Raw genomic sequence first — 19597 nt, 5'->3', positions numbered from 1 at the left:
TGTTCAGTCACAGTCCGTCAGGGTGAAGAAGCTTCAATTAAGTTGCACTAACTTCCATTATCATGGACTTTACAGGAGTTAGTGTGCACGTCTGCACTAAAAGACACACTGCAGACCCCCCATTTATAGTATAGTTATAAGTATTATCGTTTTTTCTGGCAAATCCTTTGCTCGCTATGTGTTTTAGGGGCTCTATTTACATGTGTGTGTTGTGTGTTTAGGAGGTACTTTGTCCCTGACAACCTTTGCCCTCTGTCGCTGATATGTTTTACTGTTTTACTATTTTTCTAAACTACTGCTTTGGAAAAGTATCCACTCACCATGTCAAATAATACAACTTTCATGCATTCACATGGTTCTTTTGTCTAAATTGGAAACTGCCCTTTTTTTTATCTTAGCTGGGACTGTGGTGAAGTGAATTATATTTATATAGCGCTTTTTCTCTAGTGACTCAAAGCGCTTTACATAGTGACACCCAATATCTAAGTTACATTTAAACCAGTGTGGGTGGCACTGGGAGCAGGTGGGTAAAGTGTCTTGCCCAAGGACACAACGGCAGTGACTAGAATGGCGGAAGCGGGAATCGAACCTGCAACCCTCAAGTTGCTGGCACGGCCACTCTACCAACCGAGCTATGGCGACACACAGAGGTGGTTAGGAACGCGCTACATTTACTCCGTTACATCTACTCGAGTAACTTTTGGGATAAATTGTACTTCTACGAGTAGTTTTTATGCAACATACTTTTACTTTTACTTGAGTATATTTATAGAGAAGAAACGCTACTTTTACTCCGTTCCATTTATCTACATTCAGCTCGCTACTTTTTTTTTATCGATCTATTAATGTTTGTTTTGGTTAATGACAGAGCTTCAAAGTCGAATTTACGCATTAGATTACATAGTACTTTATTTATTCCGTCAGGAGAGTTCCTTCAGGAAAATTAAAATTTTCAGCACAATCCCATTCAAGATCAGACAAACATTACAGGGAGACAGAACAGGATCGCTGACGGGTCTGCCGGCTTCCAGCGCCCCTTACAAAAAAGATAAACAAGGGGGGGGAGAAAAAAATACAAGATTAAAATAAAATGAAAAAATCGGTCTTAGCCTGGGCCCTGGAGAGGGGGTGCAGACTGAGGCCAAGGGAAAAAAACAACTCATAGCCATAGTACACATCAATCTCACATGTGTGTAAGAGGGAAACATCAAAGAACACAGAGGACATCAAAGACATGAAAGCAGCAGATACAACCAAACACTTCTACATACAGCTATCAATCAATCAATCAATGTTTATTTATATAGCCCCAAATCACAAATGTCTCAAAGGACTGCACAAATCATTACGACTACAACATCCTCGGAAGAACCCACTATGAATAAAAAGTAAAAGAAACATATACACTGTGGTGGCCTCTGCGGTGTTCCACAACTTCGTCCGCTGGGGTGGGGGGAGCATAGCCAGAGATAGGAGCAGACCCAACAAAGCAACCAAGACAGCCAACTCCACTCTCGGCCAGTGTCCAGTCCGCATGGATGAGCGAGGATACGTCCAAGGTGACTGAGGTGTCCGACACCTGCTCACCCAGCCAAGACGCCGCGAAGCCTCTCCGTCCCAGCGCTCAGTGCCATGCCTGCGTTTCACCAATCACATGCAGTTACTGGGGACGTTGGACCAATCAAACAGAGCCAGGCGGTCACATGACCCGACTTAAACACGTTGAAAAACGTATTGGGGTGTTACCATTTAGTGGTCAATTGTACGGAATATGTACTGTACTGTGCAATCTACTAATAAAAGTTTCAATCAATCAATCAAAAGTGTAAAGGAAAAAAGACATTTTTTATTTCAACCGTACTTCCCGTCAAAAGCCTAAAGACTGATCGCACAGTTCCTGTCTTCACAATAAAATGCGTCAACAAAATAAGAGTCTCCAAAAGCCAGCGCAAACAAGCTAGCAAACTACGGAGTTTGCCGCCAATGTATTTCTTGTAAAGTGTATAAACACGAATATGGAAGCTGGACAAATAAGATGCCAAAAACCAACGACTTTCATGTGGTATTAGACAGGAAAGAGGAACTTTTTTTTCTCCTCCATTTGATTCCAATCAATGCGAGTCATCAGAATCAGGTAATACACCGACTTATATTGTTGTCTTCATGAAAGATAGGAATCTATATGTTAAACATGCACGTATATTCATTAAAACACCTTTAACGTAAACAAAAACGGCAAAATGAATAAATATAAATTATATACTGTATATATAAGTGTATGTATTCATATATATATATGATATGTGTGTGTATGTATATATATATGTATATATGAGGTAGATCACCTCGACTTGGTCATTTACTAAGTAATTGATAAACGTTGAAAAACTTATTGGGGTGTTACCATTTAGTGGTCAATTGTACGGAATATGTACTGTACTGTGCAATCTAATAATACAAGTTTTAATCAATCAATCAATCAATGCCTACTGAGAATATGGTGCTGTTAAGTTATTGTGGCTCAATGTGCCATTTTTTCTTATTTTATTTTAATGTACTATTATTTGATATATATTATTGTTTTAGTTGCTTAAGAGATATTCCTGGCTCTGAATTTGCTCATTGCCATTGTTATGTTTTTGTGCATTATTTGTTGCCGTAATCAGGTTACTCATCAGTTACTCAGTACTTGAGTAGTTTTTTCACAAAATACTTTTTACTTTTACTCAAGTAAATATTTGGGTGACTACTCCTTACTTTTACCAGAGTAATAAATCTCTAAAGTAACAGTACTCTTACTTGAGTACAATTTCTGGCTGCTCTACCCACCTCTGGTGACACATTTGCAGGCACATCATTAAAGGTCTACTGAAAGCCACTACTAGCGACCACGCAGTTTGATAGTTTATACATCAATGATGAACTCTTAACATTGCAACGCATTAGTTTACTAAATTGCTATTTTAAAGTATCATGCTAAAACGTCGCGGTATGATGACGCGTGACGTCACGCATTGTAGAGGACATTTTGTTCCAGCACCATTCTAAGTCGTCTCTTTTCATCCAATAATTCCACAGTATTCTGGATATCTAGGTTGCTGAATCTTTTGCAATTTGTTCAATGAATAATGGAGACGTCAAAGAAGAAAGATGTAGGTGGGAAGCGGTGTATTGCATCGCATAATTCCACAGTATTCTGGACATCTAGGTTGCTGAATCTTTTGCAATTTGTTCAATGAATAATGGAGACGTCAAAGAAGAAAGATGTAGGTGGGAAGCGGTGTATTGCATCGCATAATTCCACAGTATTCTGGACTTCTAGGTTGCTGAATCTTTTGCAATTTGTTCAATGAATAATGGAGACGTCAAAGAAGAAAGATGTAGGTGGGAAGCGGTGTATCGCGGCCGCCTTTAGCAACACAAACACAACCGGTGTTTCATTGTTTACATTCCCGAAAGATGACGGTGAAGCTTTACTAAGGAACAGAGCGGTCAAGCAAACATGGTTCCCTACCACATGTCAACCGGCAGGTTTCGGTGAGAAAATTGTGGTAATAAGTCGGCTCTTACCGTAGACATGAGCGGAGAGCTTGCGTCCTTCCTCTTGCCCCTGTCAAAGAGGCAGCCGCGGACTCTCTTGCCTCCTCCCACCGGCCGCCTCCAACAGTCGGATGCTTCCACCGTGGAGGAAGCATCGGCTGCCTTCGCCTCGTCGAGAAACGTGACACTGGCGGTCACCACACCCGTGGCCACACCCCTCCGACCTTCAAGTTGTACAAGTACGACCATATAATCTCACTAAAACACTAACACAATAAGCAGATTAAGGATTTTCCAGAATTATCCTAGTAAATTTGTCTAATAACATATGAATCGCTCTGCCATCTAGTGGGTTAAATCTGTCATGTTCAAACACTGATGACATGTATTAAAGTCCTACTGAAATGAGATTTTCTTATTTAAACGGGGATAGCAGGTCCATTCTGTGTGTCATACTTGATCATTTTGCGATATTGCCATATTTTTGCTGAGAGGATTTAGTAGAGAACATCGACGATAAAGTTCTCAACTTTTGGTCGCTAATAAAAAAGCCTTGCCTGTACCGGAAGTAGCAGACGATGTGCGAGTGACGTCACGGGTTGTGGAGCTCCTCACATCTCAACATTGTTTACAATCATGGCCACCAGCAGCGAGAGCGTTTCGAAACAGAGAAAGCAACGATTTCCCCATTAATTTGAGCGAGGATGAAAGATCCGTGGATGAGGAAAGTGAGAGTGAAGGACTAGGAAAAAAAAAAAAAAAAAGAGTATATAGTGGGAGCGATTCAGATGTTATTAAACACATTTACTAGGATAATTCTGGAAAATCCCTTATCTGCTTATTGTGTTACTAGTGTTTTAGTGAGATTATATGGTCGTACAACCTGAATGTCGGCCCTGCACCTTTCTTCAGCACCAGTCGACGGGTGGTGGCGATGCCCATCTCTGCCCCTCGCAAGGGACCCTCTTTGAAACACGATCTTTCGAAATGATCGCTGCATAATTCACTGTACTTTGTGTGTGTGGTCCAATCCAATCGCTTGACATCTCTGTTCCATAGTAAAGCTTCACCGTCATCTTTCGGGAATGTAAACAATGAAACACCGGCTGTGTTTGTGTTGCTAAAGGCGGCTTCTAATACACTGCTTCCCGCCTACAGCTTTCTTCTTTGACGTCTCCATTATTCATTGAACAAATTGCAAAAGATTCAGCAACACAGAAGTCCAGAATACTGTGGAATCATGCGATGAAAAGAGACGGCTTATAGCTGGGAACGGTGCTGGAACAAAATGTCCTCTACAATGCGTGACGTCACGCGCCCGCGTCATCATACCGAGACGTTTCAGCAGGATACTTTGGCGCGAAATTTAAAATTGCAATTTAGTAAACTAACCCGGTCATATTGGCATGTGTTGCAATGTTAATATTTCATCATTGATATATAAACTATCAGACTGCGTGGTCGCTAGTAGTGGCTTTCAGTAGGCCTTTAAACAAGACAAGAAGCAAGGAATCAAACAGAGACATAATTAAATTTGGCTCAATTTGAGGAGAAACGTCTGGTCTGTACTCTTGGACAATCTCCAGCACACTCTTGTACGCCTCCTCCTTTATTTGCACTTTCTCTGACCACATGTCAACAGCTGCTTCTAAAGGGGCGGGGTCGTAAACAGTTCACAGAAAAGGTCATAAAACAGTTCAAAGAAGAGGTTCGTAAAAGAGTTCAGCGAGGTTCGTAAAACAGTTCAAAAGAGGTCGTCTGGAACTTGGGCAGATCCTGCCTTCTCTCCACTTTGTAGTTCTTGGGTTAAAACAATATCATTCTGTTGATTGCAATACATGAAAGAAACAGAAACACCTTCATGTTGCTTCCCATCCTACACAGTGGAGTTTTACAAGCCTTCTTCTTGGTAGTTTCAAAGACAGCTTTTGTCTTCTTGCTGGGAACTCATTTCAACACAAAGTTTTTGTGAAACCTTAGAAACAATGATTCTAACAAAATCACTAAAAATGATTCCCGGGCGTGGCCGCCGCTGCTGCCCACCGCTCCCCTCATCTCCCAGGGGGGGAATTAGGGGTTGGGTCAAATGCACCACACCTAGGGTGTGTATGACAATTATTGGTACTTTAACTTTAAAAATCATAAAATATGGAGCTGTCCGAATAGAAAGAGAGATACTGTTCAAAGTTTTGGAGCAAAAGCAGAAAATGCACGATCACCTCTGGATTTTAAACGGGTTTTTGGGTTGACAAGAAGAAAACTGATTGGCTGACATTTTTAAAAGGTCTGACATGTATTGTGGCGCTAATCCGTCAAGAGATTTAAAAACAAATTAAAGCTGCAGGCAGCCGTGAACGGGACTGACTTTTGCTGGTGTTTCCTGCCTTTACCCATTCAACATATCTTTACCTGCACGTTACCTACCTTCTCTGCATCCTGGAGCCACACTGGTGCTTCTTTCTTTCACCCACACATGCTGGTGCTTCCTGCCATCACCCAGACATTACCTACCTTCTCTGTATCCTGGAGTCAAACTGGTGCCTCCTTCTTTCACCCAGTCAACATATTTTTACCCGCACATTACCTACCTTCTCTGTATCCTGGAGCCACACTGGTGCTTCTTTCTTTCACCCATACATGCTGGTGCTTCCTGCGATCACCCAGACAACATATCTTTAGCTGCACAGTACCTACCTTCTCTGTATCCTGGAGTCAAACTGGTGCCTCCTTCTGTCACCCAGTCAACATATTTTTACCCGCACATTACTTACCTTCTCTGCATCCTGGAGCCACACTGGTGCTTCTTTCTTTCACCCATACATGCTGGTGCTTCCTGCGATCACCCAGACAACCTATCTTTAGCTGCACATTACCTACCTTCTCTGTATCCTGGGGTCACACTGGTGCTTCTTTCTTTCACCCAGTCAACATATTTTTACCTGCACTTTACCTACCTTCCCTGCATCCTGGAGCCACACTGGTGCTCCTTTCTTTCACCCACACATGCTGGTGCTTCCTGCCATCACCCAGACAACATATCTTTACCTGCACATTACCTACCTTCTCTGTATCCTGGAGTCAAACTGGTGCCTCCTTCTTTCACCCGGTCAACATATCTTTACCCGCACATTACCTACCTTCTCTGCATTGTGTGGTCACGCTGGTGCTTCCTGCTTCTAAGCGGCCATCTTGAGACGGCAACAGCGCAGCAGCATCAGCGCAGAAGTTATTTGAAGGCTTGTGAAAACAAAACTGGAGCAGTTAGAAAAAACTATTTGCATAACATTTTAATCAGAAGGGTTCAATCTCTTCCCTGTGCGAGTTTGAAGCCGACACAACAAACGCGCTCAGAGGAGATAATGTTTGAAAAAAGGTGACGGGTTTTTACAAAACTTTTGTTTTGAAGGTGTGATTGCCAACTTCCTGTTGATTTTTGCTAAATAATGTAAATGAATGAAATATAGGTCTAAGTGAGACCTCCATAGACGTTTTTGTTTCATGTCTCTACGACATTTCTACCAGAAGTTACAAGCAGTTTTGTCTTTTTTCTTCCCTAGAGCAGTTTTAGTTTTGGATTTTTTTTCATCAGATCGCAATTTTCACCAGTCCTGATGTGTGTGTCCAGTTTGGTGAGTTTTGAAGCATTTTAAGGGGGTCAAATTACAGCTCAATTAGGCAAGAATGATATTTTTTTAGGAAACTTTTGTTTTGAAGGGGTTTTTGCCAACTCTCTGTTGATTTTTGCTAAAGAATGTCAATGTATGAAATGTATGTCTAAATCAGACCTACATAGAGGTTTTTGTTTCATGTCTTTACGAGATTCCTAACGGAAGTTACAAGCGGTTTTGTCCGTGTTTTTTCCTAGGGGGCGCTAGAGCGCAAATTTGAGTTTTGGGGTTTGCTTTTTTTAGTAGATGGCAATTTTCGCCGGTCCTGATGTGAGTTTTGAAGCATATTAATGGAGTCAAATTACAGCTCAAAGAGGCGGCAGTATAATAATAATAATAAAACCTTAGAAATACAATAGGGTCTCTGTCCCAAAGGGACATTCGGTCCCTAACAGCATTTTAAAATTAATTCTAAAATGAACCGGGAGCCGGTGAAGGGATTCTAAAATGGCCGTAGTGTGTTAAGGTTTTTTTAGTGCCAGTTAAAAGTCATCTTGGACTAACCGCAATGGAACTATTAAGGCCTGGTTCGTTCCAACCTAGAGGGAGTTGCGGTAGTTCGAACGCGATGAAATAAAAGCATGTATTACCTGCTCAAAGTCATTAAAAGATGAGATGGATTTCATTTTTGCTAAAAGTCTTGGTTGATAAAAACTCGAGTTAACCTGCTGCTCCAATTTAAAAACCATTGTCAAACTTAAAACCAAGATTTGTGACTGTTGGTTTCAGGGGGTCCAGGTCACTGGGGGCAGCATTCTGTTTGACTTTGGAGTAAAATAAAAATGATTTCCGTCTTGTTCTCATTCACTCTCATTCTCAAATAATACAACATTCATCACCGTTTGAACGACTACTACACTTAAGTGCCACAGTTTGAAGGGGAAGAATACAATATTTTCAAATGGATTCTCCACAGGGGGCTGAGACTAATGTTTAATGCCATGAGAAATACTCACATTATAATTAGGGGTGGGCAAATTAATGCGTTAATTACGAGTTAACTCATCAATATATTAACGCCGACAATTATTTTATCGCACATTTGCGTATGTTGTTTACATGCTTTTATTTTGTTAACGCCTTTTCTTAACAAGATGGTGTCGCCCGGTGTCGAGGGGCTCTTGGTAAAGATGGAAAATTTGGCAAAAATACCGGACAATTCTGCAAATTTCCTGGCTGGCTTACAGCGTGGTCACTCCGGGATCACTTACGACCGCCAGACAATTCTGGATGTGGATAGATCGGGCCGTTTTGGACTGAATGAGGCGTGCTAGCTAGCATGGGAATACTTTGCCGGCTACATCCAGCGGCCTGTGAAGCAGCGGAGTATATGTGTTGTCTGTCTATTTATGAATAATGCAGACCAGGAGTGTTGGCTGAGTTCTTAACGTTTGCGCCATAGCTCGGTTGGTAGAGTGGCCGTGTCAGCAACTTGAGGGTTGCAGGTTCGATTCCCGCTTGTGCCATCCTAGTTACTGCCGTTGTGTCCTTGGGCAAGACACTTTACCCACCTGCTCCCAGTGCCACCCACACTGGTTTAAATGTAACTTAGATATTGGGTGTCACTATGTAAAGCGCTTTGAGTCACTTGAGAAAAGCGCTATATAAATATAATTCACTTCACTTCACTTCGCTTTCAGAGCGTGCATATCACAACATACAAGATGCCGTCATGGCGACACAACCTATACCGGGCTACCGCGCATGCTGGGTAGGGTAGTTCTTTTATTCCCTGGCTCATAACATCACAATATAGTACCATGTATATGATGCCTTCAGTTTATCAAAGCACCATGCAAACAATCGGAAAATTCCCATCATATCAATTCCTAGATATGGTCATAATTATTTTAAGTGCACTACGCAGAATAAACACAACATTATTAATATTGTTACTACGGATAATTTGATCAAAAATTCCCTAAAACAGCCCACTACCTATAATATAATTTTTTTTAAACATAAGATCCCTGATAAAAAAAAATGTTCCTTCTGTTACCTCAGAAATTGCCTGTTCAGATGTTATGATTGTGGCTCAGAGATTTGTATGTAGATTATATTTATTTTCCATAACAAAGAGGATAACTTAAATACCCTGGCAGTAGCAATAAGCTTAAATGTTTATATTTACATTCTTTGAGTTGATTTTCATAAAATATGCTATTTAACTGCTGCTGTTTAACAAGGACTGATTTAAATTGTGTTTGCACAACAAATGTTTTGGCGCTTTTGTTCATGTGGGAGAATATTCCAATAAATACTTTTGAAATCATTATTGGGCTTTGTGTATACAATGCAGTTAATCGGGATTAATCGGAGAAATAGTGCGATTAACTTCGATTACAATTTTTAATCGTTGCCCAGCCCTAAACATAATATAAATGTACCTGTTGGGGTGGACTATGTACTTCAACAATAACTTCTACTGAGAAATACAGCATTCCTTCTTGATTTTGTATCATTTCCAGTCATTTGGCGACATTACAAGTTTTGCATTAGACTGATAAAATATTACAATATTCTGTAGAACGTGATGGAAGGCTTTATTTTGTATGACAGGCCGGAAGAAGCTTTCATGCCAGCAAGTCTTCATCCAGGAGAGGCCTGTCCGTGGGAACTACAGGCTGGACTGGCTGGAACTTTCTCAGGGGCTCGGATGTAGAGTGGAGGGGGTTGTCAGCTTCAGCTTCGGCAGTTCCGGCAGTTCCTCTATGGTTTCCACCATGGGACTTATTTCGATCTTCAATGCAGTCATGCCAGGGGGAAGATCCATGGGTAACGCCCCAGCCTTCAACAAATAGGTAAGTCATTACAGGTTTATTTGACCACATCACATCTGTTAAAAAGGTTGTTTGGTTTCCAGTGGAATTACCTTATACAACAGAAATGTACATTTCTAATTTTTATCGTTATATTTAGGAGTTGTTTATTTGACTTCTCACAGTTGAGCATTTATGGGTTTTATTTCCTGGTTACCCAAGTGGCACCAATTTGGTGAAGTGTTCCTTATATGCTGACTATTTAATTAAAATGAACTTGTATTGTGAATTAAAGGGATACGGATAAAACATTTTGACTTCCGATACAATACTAATATCAAAGGCTCAAGTACTGGCCAATTGTCAGGCTTGCCCCTGACAGTTTGTTTGTGTTTTAGAATTTCCTGTCTTTAGTTCCTGTCAGCGCTCTTATTTTGTCTGTTTCCTGTCTTTCTCCCTGAGTGCTGTGTCCCCTCCACTGCGGCTGGTTGGCACCTGTCTTCCCATCCAGTCAGTGCTGGATTATTGTCGATGTCACTTCCGTATTGTCGCTCCTTTCGCGTCGTGTCAGTGCAGCGTAGCAGTAAGCTATATTTCAGTATCTGTTTGTAGCTCACTGTCTTTTGTTCCCTGCTTCCGTTTTGTTTTCATTCTACAAGTAACGACTTCTGGTTTCCTGCTCTCTACCCGCTAGCTTCCGCGCAAGGCCCTTTAGTTTTTACTAGCTTCCATGCTAAGCTCCTTTTGTTTTCTAGCTCCCATGCTAGCTCTTTTAGTTTTTTCATCCGCCTCGTGCGTGCTTTTTGTTGTACCCCTTTTGTTCTTGTTCTAGTATTTTAATTAGAACATGTTTACCTGCAAAATGCCTGCCTCCTTCTCTGAATCTCGGGGTTCACCAACAACAAACTCTGACACCAATACTGATATTAATCTGATACGATATCAGCATAATCATAGTGCTGTTCATACTTTTATCATTTCTGTAGCATCGGATGTTAGAAGAAGTTTGATTAAATGAAATTACTCGGGAGAACTATGGTAGGTATGAAAAAAAAAAAGTTCAGTATTTTATACGTAAGTAGTAAAACCTTAAAGTGCACAGGAAGCCAGTGCTGGTGGGTCGGTCAGCTTTAGGGGCATGCAGAGTTGGGTGCCATCCGCATAACCGTGAAAACTAACACCGTATCTGCCTATGAAGAGTGCAGGGCCAAGAACCAAACCCTGAGGAACGCCACACGTTACCTTAACATAGTCCGGGGTTACATTGTTATGGGAGACGCACTGCATCCTGTCAGTAAGATAAGAGTTTAACCAAGACAAGGCTAAACCTGACATACCAATACAGGTTTTGATACGCTCTAATAAAAAAATAATCGACTGTATTGATAGCAGTGCTAAGATCAAGAAGCAGCAACATGGATGACCATAGTTAGCAATAGATCATTCGTCATTTTTGCGAGGGCTGTCTCCGTAGAGTGATTTGCCCTGAAACTGTTGCGATCCGCTACTCGGATCGTTCCATTTTGTAGTTTTGATTCCTTCCTGTATCACATTTTGTAGTTCGACTTCCTTATTTCCTGTTTAGTCATGGTTACATATTTGTTCCACCTGCTACTCTCGGTTCCCGCACACCTGTTTTTCTTAATCACCATCCTATATAAGCAAGCCTTTTCTGTTCATTCATTCTAATTTGCTTTCACGCAACAAGTGACGACTGCTTTCTATGTTCTTACTCGCTAGCTTTCGCGCTACGTCTTATTTATTCCTAGCGCTCATTCTATTTGTTTTTATTTTCCCTTTTTGTGCCTTTGTGCCAAGTGTAAGTGATTCAGTTTGTTTCCCTAGCTCCCATGCTAGCGCCTTTTGTTTGCCTTTTCTGCCTAGCACCAGTGTTTTTGTTCTTAGCCTTTTATAAGTTAAATATATCTTCATTTCTTACCAGTTGCTGTGTTCTTGCCTGAACGCATCCACGGAAGAACAAATCCGGCATCACTATGCTCAGCAAACGTCACAGAAACCGGACTAAAAGATTGTTAGATGCTAGGTGTTCATTTAGCTGCTGTGCAACAATTTTTTCAAGGATTTCCGAGATAAAGGGAAGGTGGGACACTGGCTGGTAGTTTACCGTGAGGTCAGGATCGAGGTTAGGTCTTTTAAGCAGGGGATGAATAACTATTTTTTATTTTATGCTAGGGGAACAGTGCCAGAGGAAAGTGATACGTTTTTATAATATTTAACACCGATGGGCCTAATATTACAAATAGCTCCTTGATGAGTTTCCCAGGAAGTGAGTCAAGTAAACATGTTGTTTGTTTTATTCCATTTACACGTTGCAGTTCTTCTAATGTTATTTAGTCAAAAAGAGAGGGACTATTTAGGAGGGCAGTATCTGTCGTATATACATTCATATCCATGGTAATATAACCCAGTTGTAGCTGGGATGCGTTATCTTTAATCTCCTTTCGTCCTGAGTTCAGTTTTCCTATTAAATAAATTCATAAAGTCATCTGGCGAGTGGGTGGAGCTACTGGGCGGAGTCCCTAGTTGGGTTAGCTATGCTAATGTACTGAACAAATATTTGGGATCATTTTTATTGAGGCGGATGAGATTTGAGTAGTAATTAGCTTTAGCTAAGGTAAGCATGCTTTTATAAGTTTTTAAACTATCACTCCATGCTTGATGGAAAACCTCAAGTTTAGTCGCACGCCATTTGCGTTCCGCCTTTCTACGTGATAGTTTAAGAGCTCTGGTTTCTTCTGTAAACCATGGGGTACTTCTTTTAGGGGCCTTTTTTAGTTTTAGCGGTGCTATACTATCAATGGTGGTTAAAGTTGTTAGGGAGGTTGTCTATAGAGCCCACATAGTTTGGGAATGACGGCATTACCGAAAGCAGTAGACCAGCAAGAGTCATTGTTGTGACAGCATTAATGTTGCGGCTGCTAAAGCAGTTGTTATTAGTAGCTTGTTGACAATGAGTCAGAACTTTGAATTTTATAAGGTAATGATCGGACATTACTTCAGTGTACGGGAGTATCATAACTTTGGAGGTGGTGATGCCCCGGACAAGGTCTAGGTCTATCGTATTACCGTTACGATGCGTGGGTTCAGTTATTGTTTGTGTAAGACCACAGCTATCAATTATAGTCTGCAGCACCACGCACGGAGGGTCTGATGGGGTATTCATATGGATATTAAAATCCCCCATTATAATTATATTGTCGGCGTGCGTCAAATTCTGAAAATTCACTGATAGAGGCCGAATAGGGCCCAGGGGGGCGGTAGATAACAGCCAGGTGGAGAGGCAGCGGTGTGACAGACCTCATAGTAAGCATCTCAAATGATTTATACATTTTTGACAAAGCATAAAACTCACTGAAGAGACAGTTGAGTATTACAGTTTATCTATTTGTTTTACTTGTGTTTTGGCCCTAATGTGAGTGTGAATGTTGGATGTCTATCAGTTTTGGCCCTGAGATGAGGTGGCGACTTTTCCAGGGTGTAGCCCACTTTCTGCCTGAATGCAGCTGAGATTGGCTTAATATTTTTTGCCACTCTAACATTATACACAATTTGAACTATTTGAATATAGGAAAATAAAACACTACATTTCAATCAAGTGAGGCTTTGAGAGTCACTACCTTGGCGTATGTAGCCAGTGGTGGTTCTAGTATAAATGGCACAGGGTGAAAGAATTCTTACAAATTGAATCACCCAACTTTGTTCAATCCCCACAACTTTCCAGCACATTTTGGCTAATCATCGTTACTTTGCCTAATCTAATTGATTCAAACGCGCACCTCAACTATCCAACCAATTAAAATATGTCTCTGCGTCACACTTTTCAATCAATCAATCAATCAATGTTTACTTATATAGCCCTAAATCACCAGTGTCTCAAAGGGCTGCACAAACCACTACGACATCCTCGGTAGGCCCACATAAGGGCAAGGAAAACTCACACCCAGTGGGACGTCGGTGACAATGATGACTATGAGAACCTTGGAGAGGAGGAAAGCAATGGATGTCGAGCGGGTCTAACATGATACTGTGAAAGTTCAATCCATAATGGATCCAACACAGTCGCGAGAGTCCAGTCCAAAGCGGATCCAACACAGCAGCGAGAGTCCCGTTCACAGCGGAGCCAGCAGGAAACCATCCCAAGCGGAGGCGGATCAGCAGCGCAGAGATGTCCCCAGCCGATACACAGGCAAGCAGTACATGGCCACCGGATCGGACCGGACTCCCTCCACAAAGGAGAGTGGGACATAGAAGAAAAAGAAAAGAAACGGCAGATCAACTGGTCTAAAAAGGGAGTCTATTTAAAGGCTAGAGTATACAAATGAGTTTTAAGGTGAGACTTAAATGCTTCTACTGAGGTGGCATCTCGAACTGTTACCGGGAGGGCATTCCAGAGTACTGGAGCCCGAAATGAAAACGCTCTACAGCCCGCAGACTTTTTTTGGGCTTTGGGAATCACTAATAAGCCGGAGTCCTTTGAAGGCAGATTTCTTGCCGGGACATATGGTACAATACATTCGGCAAGATAGGATGGAGCTAGACCGTGTAGTATTTTATACGTAAGTAGTAAAACCTTAAAGTCACATCTTAAGTGCACAGGAAGCCAGTGCTGGTGAGCCCACATAGTTACTTACGTCCTATATTCCTTGTTTACATCGATACAGATGTCGATTTGTGATGGTAATATCTCATTGTCTCAGTTCAGGCGAGCGCCCTTCTGACACAAATACATTGCCCCCCCCCTCATGGTTGGGGTTCCTTTTTGAGAAAGACAATTGCTAATGTGGGCCATGTTAAAATCCACCACTAAAATTGAACTCTGTACTAAAAGGACCGGGAACGAATAATTGTGAAAATTACGGGTTAACCATTCCGTAGAGTTGAAGCTTGGAGGCAAAGTTTGTTCAATCACCTTGAAAGATATTGCCGCATTAATTACGGTTCGATTTTTGTCAGAAAACTTAGAACATTTAATGTAATCTACCTCAAGTTAACTGCTGAAGTACTGATTGTTTACTGCAGCGATAGTCACAACACTCTACTCATCGACAGTTGCAGTTAGGGTCGTGGCTAGTGTTGGTTAGTATTTAAATACGATCTATAGTTATGTTTTTTATACAATCAACTTAATTAGTACTATCAGGGCCCCAAAAAATAGGATTGAAATAACTATCGTGTAAATGATTTTCTTCCCTGGCCAAGAACAAGGCTTAGCAGACCCAGCAGACCCAACACCCCCATACCTACTCCAGTCCTCATTGTACTTGGTTCTGGTCAGCTCTGAAAGCAAAGATGAGGCAAAAGTCACACACAGATCCCAACAATTTCCGCATCCCTTGTATCAACACACATTCAACCCTGTTTGTCCCCCGAAACTAGAAGAAACTAATAGCCCTTAGAAAAACGAGCTTACAGTTGACGAGTTGATCCGATTGCACTTGACTCCTCTTCAGGCTGGACTGGATGACTGAATGAAGTTTTCTTATAAAATGTAGGTGGGAATTCTGAGAAGGATGATGACACGGCATGATCAACACTCGGGACAGGAGGGCAGAGGGGATAAACACATTCTCTGGCTTAAAGGAGAGTAAATGTTTGCTTGTTTATCTGACCTGTTCAGTCACAGTCCGTCAGGGTGAAGAAGCTTCAATTGAGTTGCACTAACTTCTATTATCATGGACTTTCTAGGAGTTAGTGTGCACGTCTGCACTAAAACACACTGCAGACCCCCCATTTATAGTATAGTTATAAGTATTATCGTATTTTCTGGCAAATTCTTTCCTCACTGTGCGTTTTAGGGGCTCTATTTACATGTGTGTGTTTAGGACGTACTTTGTCCCTGACAACCTTTGCCCTCTGGCGCTGATATTAATCCAACGCACCAAACTTTTTTGCCCGATTGAGAAAGAAAATACGAAAAATGAAGTTTTTATTTTAATAGACCTTGTTGCACTTTTTCCCAACTCAGAGGAGCAGTCACATAGGCCACGGAGAAGATGGGCGCTCACATTAGCGTGTCTGCAACAAGAGCAACAATAGCGCCGTTATTAAATCTCTAGTGTTTTCAGTGCTTTCCAGAGTCCATCCATTCATCCATTTCCTACCGCTTGTCCCTTTTGCGGTCGCTGGAGCCCATCTAAGCTTCATTCAGGCGGTAGGCGGTGTGCACCCTGGACAAGTCGCCACCTTATCGCAGGGCCAACACAGATAGACAGATAACATTCACACACTAGGGATCATTCAGTGTTGCCAATCAAACTATCCCCAGGTGCATGTCTTTGGAAGTGGGAGGGGCCTATCCCCAGGTGCATGTCTTTGGAAGTGGGAGGGGCCTATCCCCAGGTGCATGTCTTTGGAAGTGGGAGGGGCCTATCCCCAGGTGCATGTCTTTGGAGGTGGGAGGGGCCTATCCCCAGGTGCATGTCTTTGGAGGTGGGAGGGGCCTATCCCCAGGTGCATGTCTTTGGAAGTGGGAGGGGCCTATCCCCAGGTGCATGTCTTTGGAGGTGGGAGGGGCCTATCCCCAGGTGCATGTCTTTGGAAGTGGGCGGAAGCCAGTGTACCCGGAGGGAATCAATCAATCAATCAATGTTTATTTATATAGCCCCAAATCACAAATGTCTCAAAGGACTGCACAAATCATTACGACTACAACATCCTCGGAAGAACCCACAAAAGGGCAAGGAAAACTCACACCCAGTGGGCAGGGAGAATTCACATCCAGTGGGACGCCAGTGACAATGCTGACTATGAGAAACCTTGGAGAGGACCTCAGATGTGGGCAAGCCCCCCCCTCTAGGGGACCGAAAGCAATGGATGTCGAGCGGGTCTAACATGATACTGTGAAAGTTCAATCCATAGTGGCTCCAAGACAGCAGCGAGAGTCCCGTCCACAGGAAACCATCTCAAGCGGATCAGCAGCGTAGAGATGTCCCCAACCGATACAGGCGAGCGGTCCATCCTGGGTCCCGACGAGCGGTCCATCCTGGGTCTTGACTCTGGACAGCCAGTACTTCATCCATGGTCATCGGACCGGACCCCCTCCACAAGGGAGGGGGGGACATAGGAGAAAGAAAAGAAGCGGCAGATCAACTGGTCTAAAAAGGAGGTCTATTTAAAGGCTAGAGTATACAGATGAGTTTTAAGGTGAGACTTAAATGCTTCTACTGAGGTAGCATCTTGAACTGTTACCGGGAGGGCATTCCAGAGTACTGGAGCCCGAACGGAAAACGCTCTATAGCCCGCAGACACAATCACGGGGAGAACCTGCAAACTCCACACAGAAAGATCCCGAGCCTGGGATTGAACCCAGGACTGCTCAGGACCTTCGTATTGTGAGACAGATTGACTAACCTCTCTTCTACCGTGCTGCCCGCTTTCCAGAGTCGAATTCAATCAATCAATGTTTACTTATATAGCCCTAAATGACGAGTGTCTCAAAGGGCTGCACAAGCCACAACGACATCCGCGGTACAGATCCCACATCAGGGCAAGAAAAACCTCAAGCCAATGGGATGACAATGAGAAACCCTGAAGGGGACCGCAGATAACTTTCCCAAGTTCCAAACTAAATTCCGGTTTCCCTGAAAATTCCATCTCTTCAACATTCAAACCATTCCAACATTCACTCCATTTCAGCGTTTAAATGATTTCAACATTTAAACCCTTTCATCATTCATCCTACATTCCATTAGCATTTTCATTTCAGCGTCAGCTCTTCAACATTCCAACATTTTACTTCAACTTCAGCATTCACACGCCTCTTGTATTAATTAACGTGTTTAATGTTTGATGCCCCAAGTGGAGGAGTTCAAGTACCTTGTAGTCTTGTTCACGGGTGAGGGAAGAGTGGATGGTGAGATCGACAGGCGGATCGGTGCGGCGTCTTCAGTAATGCGGACGCTGTATCGATCCGTTGTGGTGAAGAAGGAGCTGAGCCGGAAGGCAAAGCTCTCAATTTACCGGTCGATCTACGTTCCCATCCTCAGCTATGGTCATGAGCTTTGGTTTATGACCGAAAGGACAAGATCACGGGTACAAGCGGCCCACATGAGTTTCCTCCACCGGGTGGTGGGTCTCTCCCTTAGAGATAGGGTGAGAAGCTCTGCCATCCGGGAGGAACTCAAAGTAAAGCCGCTGCTCCTCCACATGGAGAGGAGCCAGATGAGGTGGTTCGGGCATCTGGTCAGGATGCCACCCGAACGCCTCCCTAGGGAGGTGTTTAGGGCACGTCCAACCGGTAGGAGGCCACGGGGGAAGACCCAGGACACGTTGGGAAGACTATGTCTCCCGGCTGGCCTGGGAACGCCTCGGGATCTCCCGGGAAGAGCTAGACGAAGTGGCTGGGGAGAGGGAAGTCTGGGGTTCCCTGCTTAATATATAATATATAATAGATAAGCGGAAGAAGATGGATGGATGGATAGATGGATGTTGGATGGAACATTTTATTTTTTTAATGTAACTTAATTCAAACAGGAGCTGATTACGATATCTGTGCTGTCCAGGTTGGGGTCAAGGTTCAACCTTAACCTCCTACAAGTCCCTGAGAGTCCACCCATGTCATGTCCAACAGCCATTTAGAGTCTTATAGTATCAAATAGTAGACCAGTGGTCTTTAAAGGGGAACATTATCAGCAGACCTATGCAAGCGTCAATATATACCTTGATGGTGCAGAAAAAAGACCATCTATTTTTTTAACCGATTTCCGAACTCTAAATGGGTGAATTTTGGCAAATTAAACGCCTTTCTGTTTATCGCGCTGGAGGCGATGACGTCAGAATGTGACGTCGCCGAGGTAACACAGCCGCCATTTTCATTTTCAACACATTAGACACACCGGGTCTCAGCTCTGTTATTTTCCGTTTTTTTGACAATTTTTTGGAACCTTGGAGACATCATGCCTCGACGGTGTGTTGTCGGAGGGTGTAACAACACTAACAGGGAGGGATTCAAGTTGCACCACTGGCCCCAAGATGCCAAAGTGTCAGCCGCCAGACCCCCATTGAATGTGCCAGAGTGTCTCCACATTTGACCGGCGATGCTAAAGCAGACATGGCACAGAGATGTATGGATAACCTGCAGATGCATTTGCAACGATAAATTCAACGAAATCACAAAGGTGAGTTCTGTTGATGTTGACTTATGTGCTAATCAGACATATTTGGTCGCGGCGTGACTGCCAGTTAATCGATGCTAACAAGCTACGCTAATCGACGCTAACATGCTATTTACCGGCGGTGCTAAAGCAGACATGGCACAGAAATGTATGGATAACCTGCAGATGCATTTGTAACGATAAAGTCACAGTAGTCACAAAGATGAGTTTTGTTGATGTTGACTGCCAGCTAATCGATGCTAACATGCTACGCTAATCAACGCTAACATGCTATTTACCGGCGGTGCTAAAGCAGACATGGTACAGAGATGTATGGATAACCTGTAGATGCATTTGTAACTATATTACGTTTCCTTCCACCCACATTTAATGCGAAACGAACACTTACCAATCGACGGATTTAAGTTGCTCCTGTGTCAAAAGATGCGAAAGTCCTGATCGTTTGGTCCGCACATTTTACCGGGGATGCTAACGCAGCTATTCGGCCATGCTATGG

General features: G+C 42.8%; 1 long non-coding RNA gene across 3 annotated transcripts; it reads right to left on the bottom strand.

The window, feature by feature from the left end:
- Positions 1-9727: 9727 nt before the first annotated feature.
- On the bottom strand, positions 9728-16104 carry LOC133540866 (uncharacterized). Of its 3 annotated transcripts, XR_009803747.1 has the most exons (5): positions 16090-16104; positions 15929-16003; positions 15399-15489; positions 15229-15265; positions 9728-9996 (listed from the first exon to the last, which is right to left on the bottom strand). It is a non-coding gene; the product is annotated as an uncharacterized LOC133540866 (long non-coding RNA). The 3 variants fall into 3 exon arrangements; XR_009803746.1 differs by lacking the exons at positions 15929-16003; positions 16090-16104 and adding an exon at positions 15598-15724; XR_009803745.1 differs by lacking the exons at positions 15929-16003; positions 16090-16104 and having other exon boundaries at positions 15399-15523.
- Positions 16105-19597: the final 3493 nt, after the last annotated feature.

The sequence above is a fragment of the Nerophis ophidion genome, linkage group LG22 (assembly GCF_033978795.1).
Source record: "Nerophis ophidion isolate RoL-2023_Sa linkage group LG22, RoL_Noph_v1.0, whole genome shotgun sequence".
NCBI classification, from domain to species: Eukaryota; Metazoa; Chordata; class Actinopteri; order Syngnathiformes; family Syngnathidae; genus Nerophis; species Nerophis ophidion.
This window is presented reverse-complemented; position numbering and strand designations above follow the sequence as displayed.